General features: G+C 36.1%; 1 protein-coding gene across 2 annotated transcripts in view; it reads left to right on the top strand.

The window, feature by feature from the left end:
• Positions 1-10287, top strand: part of LOC128223804 (uncharacterized) — a 78304-nt gene that overhangs the window by 35294 nt on the left and 32723 nt on the right. The window lies entirely within an intron of this gene.

Here is a 10287-nt window from a genome sequence, read left to right as displayed (position 1 = left end):
TGTTCATCAAACGTACAATAAGTTATAAACCGTAAAGGTATAAAATCAGACGAGCGTGCAGCACCCACAGGCGGTGCTCTAGTCTTAAATTTACCACTGGACCACTGAGGAATCCATATGTAATATGTGTTGTGTAGCATAATAGGCATATATATTTTTACATTCATACTTGATTTTCTTGATTTTGCATGAACGGTCGACCTTTCGTGACTTATGTGGTCGAAGTGTTGGAAGATCATGAATATTTGGAACAGGAATAAAAAAAAAATCCAATAATTTTCTGGTAAAATGTGAAAAATACTACACCAACATCGTTATAACCACAAACAAGAGCTGTCACAGGAACATGACAAATGCATGACATGTATGTATTTGTGCATGAATGGACAGATAGCTTTGAGTATGTAACATGTTTTCATGATGACCTACCGTACCTTCCCATGAAGTTTGGAAATATTAACCTGAAACATTTTTAAAGAGCCAAGTATGTACATGGAAATGATAAGTCACTGCAAGATGGAGTGGATTGTAATATCGTCTTCGGGCCTTCAGTTATTAGTTTGAAATAGTTTTTCAGCTAAAGGTAAACACGACATTTACCTTTGATCCACTGACCTCAAAATCAATAGAGTTTATCTGCTGGTCATTTTCAACCTGCGTAACACGTTTTGGGTATCTGGAAGTAAGAGTTCTTCAGTAATAGATCCGAAACGGATTTTCAGCTAAAGGTTACCAAGACCTTGACCTTTTGAATTAATGATCAAAATCAATAGGGTTTCTCTGCTGGTCATTACCAACCTGCGTACCAAGTTTGATGTCCCTGCGTCATAGCGTTCTCAAGTTATTGATCGGAAAACGATTTGCAGCTCAAGGTCACCAACGCCTTGACCGTTTGACATAATGACTTCAAAATCAGTATAGTTTCTCTGCTGTTAATTACCAACCAGCGTACCAAGTTTGAGGTATCTAGGCCTAAGCGTACATCAGTTATTGATCGGAGACGGATTTACAGCTCAATGTCACCAAGACCTTGACCTTTTGAATTAATATTCAAGATCAATATGGTTTCTCTGCTGGTCATTACCAACCTGCGTACCAAGTTTGATGTCCCTGCGTCATAGCGTTCTTAAGTTATTGATCGGAAAACGTTTTTCAGCTCAAGGTCACCTTAACCTTTGACCCACTTACCTCAAAATTAATAGGGTTCCTCTGCTGGTCATTACCTAAGTTTGAGATTCCTAGGCTGTAGCGTTCTTCAGTTATTGATCGGAAACATGTGGGTACGGACGAACAGAAATTCGGGGGCTTAAAAGGAATGAAAACTGACAAAAGGTAAATACAGTAAAACTGCGGTCGTTCGAACAAGCGGTCGTTCGAGAACCGGCGTTCCCTCGAGGTCGGAGCTTGGTCCCGAACTTTATTCCTTCTCTTTTCATATAAAATATACCTACGCTGCATCGAAATTTAATTATGTCGAGGAATCGAGCAATATTCTCGGTCCCAAGTACACAAATCATGCACAAAACGTTATGGCTCCCTCGAGGTCACAATTTCACACTTTTTCCCGAACGCGTGTTCCAAAATAAACATACAATTGTTAGGTATTCAAATTTTTGCAAGTTGTAAAAATTGAGGACTGTTGATTGGCAATTGATTAGGTGTGAAAAACCGTTTAACACTGTTAACGCATGACTGATATTAGTTGATATGGGCGTTTTAGAAGATAATTACGAGAAGTTAATGACGAGAAATTAATGACGAGAAATGTAAATAAGTAATACAAATATGAATAAACACTACCATATCGATCCAACATTGGAATCTCTGAAAAGAATTCCTTTTTGTCACTTTGCTTTGCAATATGGCCATTTTGTAAAAAAAACACGAATTATTGATATTTCTTTTACATTTTATATTTAGTATACATATAGTAAACGACAGCCTTTGAACATATGAGGGATTTCCACAATGCATAATCGGTGTCTTAGTAAACAGACTACTTCATACTCGAAATACACTGAAATATATTTCGTAACAGACTGGAGAATTGAAAATCGGGTCGTTCGAAACATCGGTTCCCTCGAGGTTTAGGCTTGGTCCCCCGGCAACCTCGAGCGATCACAGTTTTACTGTAGAAGGATGATTCTTATTTTTTGTGCGTTCATGCAATATGAACGTTCTGCTGCAATTTCGTAAATAGCTTTGTTTAGCATTATATCCACATTTCATGATTTGTCAACATTCCTGTGAACGTTGTTAACAGTGAAATGTTAAGTTTTACAGGTTACAACCAGAATAACTTATTTTTAAGAAGCCAAGTACAATCATGTTTTTGTTTATTATTCATGAACAGTGAGCTGAAAGTGAGTGAGTGTGATTTTAAGCTGCACAAGTGGGTTTCCTCTGCCTGGGTACTCCGTTTTCCCTCGTAACACAAGACTCGCATAAAATCGTGACAACTCGGGTTATTAATTTTATGTTGTTATAACTTGTTTCACAATGGTTGTAGGATGAATATGTTTCAACTAAGAATAGAGTCTTTTTTGTGTGCATTCATGCTAATGCGCTTCATTTATTTGCATGATCAGACCCGAGTACAACGCAGTCCTTTAACTTATCATCTTCTTTGCTTGTTTTAATGGTTTAACGTGTACCATATAACACACACATTAAGCTAAAATTATGGACGTTCTTTTTCATCGTCAAGTCCGAGTGCAGCTATGAAAATAAACCAGGGGCGGTTCCAAAATTTGACGTTAGAGGGGGCGTAACTTAGGGGACGTAACCTTTGTACTTTCGCCCCACACCCAGAACCTAAATTGATTTGGAGGTCCCCCATCATTTATTTTGAATACTTTCTAGCCAGAAATGGTGCATAAAAGTAAACTTTGACGATTTTAGGGGGTGCCGGGTGACCCCACCCCTGGACCGGCAATTGTAAACGATGTCATCAGTGGCGGATCCAGCTTTCTCAGTTAGGGGGGGGGGCGTAACTTCTGAAATTGACTTCTGTTGGCCGCTAAGGCCCCCATGTGTTTTCATGGTAATTCAGGGGGTCGGAGGCCTTCGCGACGGCCTCAAGCTCTTAAACTATTGCATGTTTTTACTATGGAACGCCGGGGCTCAATGCTTCTTGCGAAATGCGTTATGCAAATGCTATATATAGAACAATAGTTTCATTTTCGACCAATCGAATGGCCGGGTACGGAATTACGGAAGCTCGTGCTATGTGAAATCTAAATATAGTAACACCTCCTGAATAACGGATTTCCTTCGCATTTCGCATGAAGCAATTTAAAAGCATTTAGCATCTCGCATTTTGCACAAAAATCATTTCCCAAAAAGCATTTCGCATATGGCATAACACAATCAAATTGAATCGGACGAAATATTGTGCACGTTCCGAACTGCTCCCGGCAGTGAAGGGGATGTAATGCGGCGTTCACACAGTGCCGATTAGGGCTCCCGTTTGAGATCAGACAGCGCTACGACACGAAAAGCGAAAAAGTCGGATTACTATCCTCAATGATCTGGAATGTCCTATCACTGTCTGAACGCAGTCGTATATGTTCGTAACAGAGTCCTACGGATCGGGAATGGTCCGGAGAGGTCGGCCAAGCACTCCCGACAGTTAGGTGCGTCCCGTAACATTCGGGAAACTCAGCCGATTTTGTCTAGTCGGATTGCAATCGTGACTATGTCGTGACGGATTCTGCTGTATCGGATCAAAATCGTAACAATGTCCTGTGTTGTCTGGTAAGTGTCCTGTGGAACGGGCATGATCTGGAGAAATTTTGCATTGCCATTTCTTGCCGATTGAGTCCAGATTGCGTCCAGATCTTGCCGTCAGCGTCGGTTCATTGTCTGGTCACTGTCTGATCTCTGTCGGATCGCATTCGGGAGAATCGGGACGCTGTCGGGACAGATTCGGTCGTTTTTTACCATGACAAAGACACAAATCAGATCAGAATCGGATTGAGAACGGGATAATCGGGACGAATTCTCTGGAAACGACTGGATCGGGACGCCTCCTGAACAATATCTGATTGTTGTCGTGATTAAATAAATGTTTTTACAAATTTTAATATAAGTTTGAATTTCCAGCCACGAATCACAGGATCTTGATCAGACTTTTGAAACATTTTAATCGGGAATGGTCCTATCAAGGACGGCAGTAAAAATCTTGAATGTGTGACTTAGGCTTAAGACATAGGCTACTGATACTGCTACAGAAATATTATTATACGGTGGAAGAAACGATACTCTTTCTAACCTAACGCGTTTACAGTAATATACAGAGTTGCACATCTTGCTATTCGCAATCTAACTGACTTTCTGGCATATTTTCTCTAGGACACCTCTTTACTTTACCGTTTCTGAATATTATATTGTATTGGTGTAATGAATAGACACAACAAACGTATTATTTTTCACCTCTATTACATGCAGATAAAAGTATTTTTCAAATTAATGTGTTCCTTTTTTCATTTCATACATATGATTCTGCTCAATTTATGCTAACAACGGTAAAAATATTGAATCGAAGCTTTTCGCATTTCGCAAAAAGAATTTCGCATTAAGCAATTCGCAAAAAGCATTTCGCATAAAGCATTAAGCGTTTTGCAAAAAACATTAAGCATTATGCAAAAAGCATGAAGTATTTCGCATTTCGCAAGAAGCATTGCGCCCCGGCGTTCCATAGTTTACACTGTTTTTACAAAGCTTGAACTGCGAGAGACACTTTGTAACGTAGTAACGCCGTTAAGCTGATCGTCACTTCCCTATAGATCAAGTTTTTTCCCCGCATAAATTGAAAGACCTTGGTAAAATTGAAAAAGTAATTCATACAGTTATTGGTCAAACTTTAATGTTTGTTCAGTGACACCGAGTGAAAGTGTCTGCTTTAAGCAAGTAGTCCGCTGAATTCTCGTGTATTTGATCTCTTATATGTATTCGAGAACGTCTATTATATTACACTGTAAATTACTAGATTACCTTTTTTGTTCAGAATCCGGAGTCCTCCTTGTGAAAAAACTGGTAACTGTTCTTTGCCCTCTAAGTCTTATTTGAAATTTTCCGCGCTTTGAACTTGGAGGATCAGCCATATTTTTTTACAATTTGGAACACCTCGGCAAAATAATTTGACCGGTGAGCAGAAAGTGAATTAAAAGCTCGCAAGGTAATTCATTTTAGCAATTTCTCCGTACTGTCGATTGAGTTTTTAACGATGCTACCTCTCATAAAGTAAGTCTGGGCGGTGGCAGTCGGTAAATAAGAAAACACACATGTTATTAAATCATTTAGAAATCTTATATTCATTTAAATAATTATAAAAGGTTGTAGATCCAGATCTACGCTATATTTATAAAGTTTAAAATTTAAAAGTCCTGTTTTGTAAAGTTTTAGACGCTCGGCAAATATGTTAAGGGTCCTCATGTCAAGTTTCATTTAATGCATTAATTCAAGCAATCCACATAGATTTGCATGAACGGTCGTGGAGGCTTTTATTTATGTTTTATGATCTAAAGACACCTCTGACTTTTGCACTCGGTAAAATTGATATCTTACTTGGCGATTAATGAGGATGATGATGATGATGATGTAAGCATTGTACTGCAGTAGGACAATGTTTTTGTCCGATTAAGTATTCTACGTTACGTGTCGTCTGATCTGAGCAGGGTCTTAACTTATCAATGTAGACGGCATGTGGTTATTTTGAGTTGTTAACAGTGCAGAGTCAGATCATATGCCGTACATCCAAAGCAGCGTCTGATCTTATTCTAAATTTACTGCCATTCATTTCTAGTTTATTGTTTTAAGTCGCTTTATACTGACTTCTGCGAATATATTCAGAGAAGGTGAAATATTAACTCCTTTCCGGCTGATGATATAATTAATATGGAAACAGCTTGGATCCATATAAGATGACAAGCTACTCGGCGTCTGATATGATTCAAAGCTGTTTGACACTCCCGCCATATCAATCTTTCGAACAGATTTGTTTAGCATAAGACAGTCGCTTATAGTAATAAACTTTAAAATACTTCCAAAGTCATAGAAATGTGAAGACAAATAAAAAAAAAATGTTTGCACAGAACGTAGTCTGCTGGGTGCTATTCTGTACATTGTATTTATTCATTATAATAACTTGCGTTCTTCAGAAAACAAGGATCTTTTTGTTGTAAAACCTAGAACAAACTATATCAAAAATACATTTGCCTATAAAGCAATGAAAATTTGGAATAATCTTCCTACATACATAAAATGTCAAGATAAGCTACCAGCCTTTAAACATGCATTAAAAGGCTACTTATTGGCAAAATAATTTTATCACATGAACAAAAAATCTTGACACTTTATTTAAATCACATTATAATAAATAGTTCATTGTTTACATGAATTGTGTTAATGTACGTATATGACATTCTTGCAACAACTTGTAATGGATACTACCAAATATGTAAATATATTGATTGAATGTGGTTTTACTGAATATATCTACATTATTTACAGTATGAAATTATTGCAATTTATAATCATCATATTAAACTGAGTTGTGTTTGTCGAAGAAATGTATGATAGTGATAGTGTGAATGTATGTTTTGTATGTTGCTTAATATGTATAGTACATGTGTTTTTGTAATACTTTTTGTGTGAAGACCATGTTGGAAATAAGTAGTATGTCTGTAATGATTGTACACTTAGTATGTAACCTTCGTTAAATAAAGTTGTTATTATTATTATTATTATTATTATTATTATTATTATTATTATTATTATGACGAACGATCCGAAAAGTGAAACAGACGAGCAAACGTCTGTTTCACTGACTTCTCAGGGTTAATACATTTAACACAATGTCGAATAAAACCAGAACATATTTTATTAAAATGACTGTTGTGTCCGATATTCCCCGCATGTATTTCAGCCGTCCGATATTCACTACAAAACTACGCATGTGTCCGATTGAACGGCGTTTTACTTCCTGCGTATAGCCGTAAAAATGGAGGATAGCCAAACGCTAACACATTCTACTGAATACGTCATAATAGATAATTTAATCGATAAGAGCGTTCCACAACGTCTCGGACCAATTATGTTTCGTAAGAGTCCAATGTGGCCAAATAGATGTTCGATACAACCACGGTAAATCGAGATCTATTTTTTTGTGTGGAGCAAATCATAACCTTAAAAGCTATCTACAATGATGGAACGATATTAATAATTTATACATATAATTTTAGGGGGGGCGCCGGGTCCGCCCCCCCCCCCCCTGGAGCCGCCTATGGTCATCACATTTTGTGGTTCAAGCAATTTAAACGGCGTTTTTTCTCACCAAGTACGTAGAGTGCAAGGTATCGTAGCATGTAAAGTGGCATTGTCGTTTAAAACTCAGACACGTATACAGCTATTTTCATAAAACTCACCGGCCTATGAAAATAAGAGCTGAAAGGCCCATACATGTGTCTACTCCCGCGAGTGCTTCAGTACGTGCACTATGGCAGGATTTTCCCATCCGCCCTGGAAACACAAGAAGTATACAAAAAAAAGCATGCCATGCTATGCATGCGCAGGCGACACAAGCAGATTTCTGACATGAATAGGCTTTTTTTCTTACAATTTTAAATTGTTAAGCGTTCAGAAATAGTTACTACATGTATTTGGAAATGGGTAACACCTATGGAAATTGGTAGATTCGTGGCAAGAGATACTAATTATTCATTTATTTCTAATGTTCTGTTTTAACGTTTTTAGTAAAGTAAGGGCATCATTATTTTTTTATCATGAATTTATATATATAACCTAAATTAAATTAAAATTGAATTTATTTTGAGCATACTAGAATAGTACGAACTTATGTTAGTGTAAGTCGATTCTTTTATACATGTATGTAGTATTCCCGAGAAAACAGACATTTAAGTATATGCTACCGTTTACAACTGATACTAGTTTAAAGTAAGCCTTGGTGGAAAATCGGATTGACTGAAATATATGCTAGGAAACTATAGATTTGTTGGTGCCTTCGTCAGAATCGATTTACGTAAAATTAATTATCAGAACATTTGATAAAATCATAGATTGTGTCTTTCAAACACAAACACGCCAACACAAATTAAAATAGGGTTTTCTGAACTTTTAAGTTTAAACCTCGTACTTGGATTATTCATAATAGGCATTACATTAGGTCTGCTGTTTTCGACAAAACGTATTTTTTGAGGCAAATTTATGTATCTTGAGTCAGTCGTTTACTTTTATGCATTCAACAATGCAGTGCGCAGTCATCGTTTACATTACCGTCTTGTAACGATAGCATACTCTCATGTCAAGTGAGTTAAACTGTTGACATGTATAAATATTTCCGATAAGATAATTTATGATATGGTTAAAATGAAGTGCTCTGTCAATATCGCCCTCCGTTATTTCTGATATAAATCCTTACATTGCTGTTCTCCATGCAAGTTGCTGAGGTTCTGGTCGGAATGTGAACTTCAGTGACGCAGAGTTTATGGCTCTAGCATTAGAAAAGACCAATCGCCCCGAGTTGTGCTATAGAAACAAAGTCCCCAAATATTTGGGTATGCCATTCAGTTTAACAAACATTCTACTTTTTCTTCCGGTTTGTAGTTTTCTCAATAAATATTTCACCCATAATACTGTTGAATAAACTAACACTGCTTGAAATTAAGGAAACGTATATATACAAAAATTGTATTTTGTTCTGCAATTTTGGTACAAAACAGTTAAATAATTATAAAATAATGCATCTGAAAACATCTATATTGTATTTTTTGTACTCTTTGATACCGAAACTTCACATTATATATATAATTTTGATGTGTTTTCAAATTTGAATTTCATTGCAGTTGATTTATCATTACAGTATTTCAACAATGATCTTTATTATTTATTCAATAGAAACATTAGCCAAGGCGAATCAGTATAGTCAGGTATTCACTAATACCGCAAGAGTATACCTAGCTATATAGTTCATTCACGTAATGCGGCATTTGATAAATAGCTTCACACAGTAACGATACGGTTCGCAGCTCCTTAAGGACATGCTCTGCGCTACCTAATGCATTATGTACCTACTGTAGATGTATGTATACGCCTAAGTTTATAGTACATTTAGCCTTTCTTTCTTCTTAAAGTTAACACTTTAAATCATCACACTCCCCAATGTTTGGTTATGTTTTTCTCCTCCGAAAATGGTGAAAATAATATTTATATGTTTAACTGATTGAATGGAGTATATTCTTAAGAGCTTTTACAACTATACGTTAATGATTACAGGATAAGAAGCTTGCGCAGGTAGGTATCATTTTCACTTTTCGGTTAGAAATCAGTTTCACTGTATATTTCATCAGACATTCTAAAATTTGCGGTTTTGATATTTCATTGACAATTACATCCTAGTATTTATTTATAAACGAGCATCCTGTTTTATCTCATATCATTATTTTCTTTCCTATTTGTAAATTATTATTTTTTAAGTCATAGATTATGCACGACTTAGACGGAAGCTTATTTTTATGTATGAAACTATTCATACCCGGGTCTTCAGTCAAATAAATTGAATCTATATAAGGTATCATACATAACTATGTGAAAAACGGATGTTCTAGATATAAAATTAGCATGCGTGTATACATATATTTAGTGTTTACGTCCATGCCTCCGTCAATGAGATCGTCAGACACCATTAAGCAGATTACCGCCAAATTTACATTAAAAATATAATGGTTTAACGTTGTTAGTACTTATACAAATAAATGGTTTGATGCGACTCAGAGTCTCATAACCATTTATTTTGTATAAGTGCATACATACTTTAACTGTTTAGTGGTCTGTTGTTAATTGTGTATATTACCTGCTAGATGGACCAGCAACTCTTTATAGCTACCGCTAAACGTTTGTTGAATAAATAACAGCTGACTGCTAATCTTCTGGCCCCAATTTCTCGAAACTTCTTAAGCTTAAAAGGTTTAAGTTGCTTATTTCAATTAGCCAAAATACATACTAATAATGAATTTTGATAAATGAAAAATGGTTTCTTCTAATTAGCTTTCAGAATGTTCACACATAATTCATAAAAACTCTAAAAGAAGTAAATATAACGCATATTATAAAACAACAAAAATAGTGAGTTTAGCTTAATCCTGTTATAAAGGACTTAAGAAGTTTCGAGAAATTGGGACCAGAAGTTAATGTATGGAAACTATTAAGAAATACTGCCTTCTCATTGGACAAAAACAATTGCTGACCACTAACTATCAAAAACAACCA

Source organism: Mya arenaria, chromosome 17 (assembly GCF_026914265.1).
Source record: "Mya arenaria isolate MELC-2E11 chromosome 17, ASM2691426v1".
Taxonomy (NCBI): domain Eukaryota; kingdom Metazoa; phylum Mollusca; class Bivalvia; order Myida; family Myidae; genus Mya; species Mya arenaria.
This window is presented reverse-complemented; position numbering and strand designations above follow the sequence as displayed.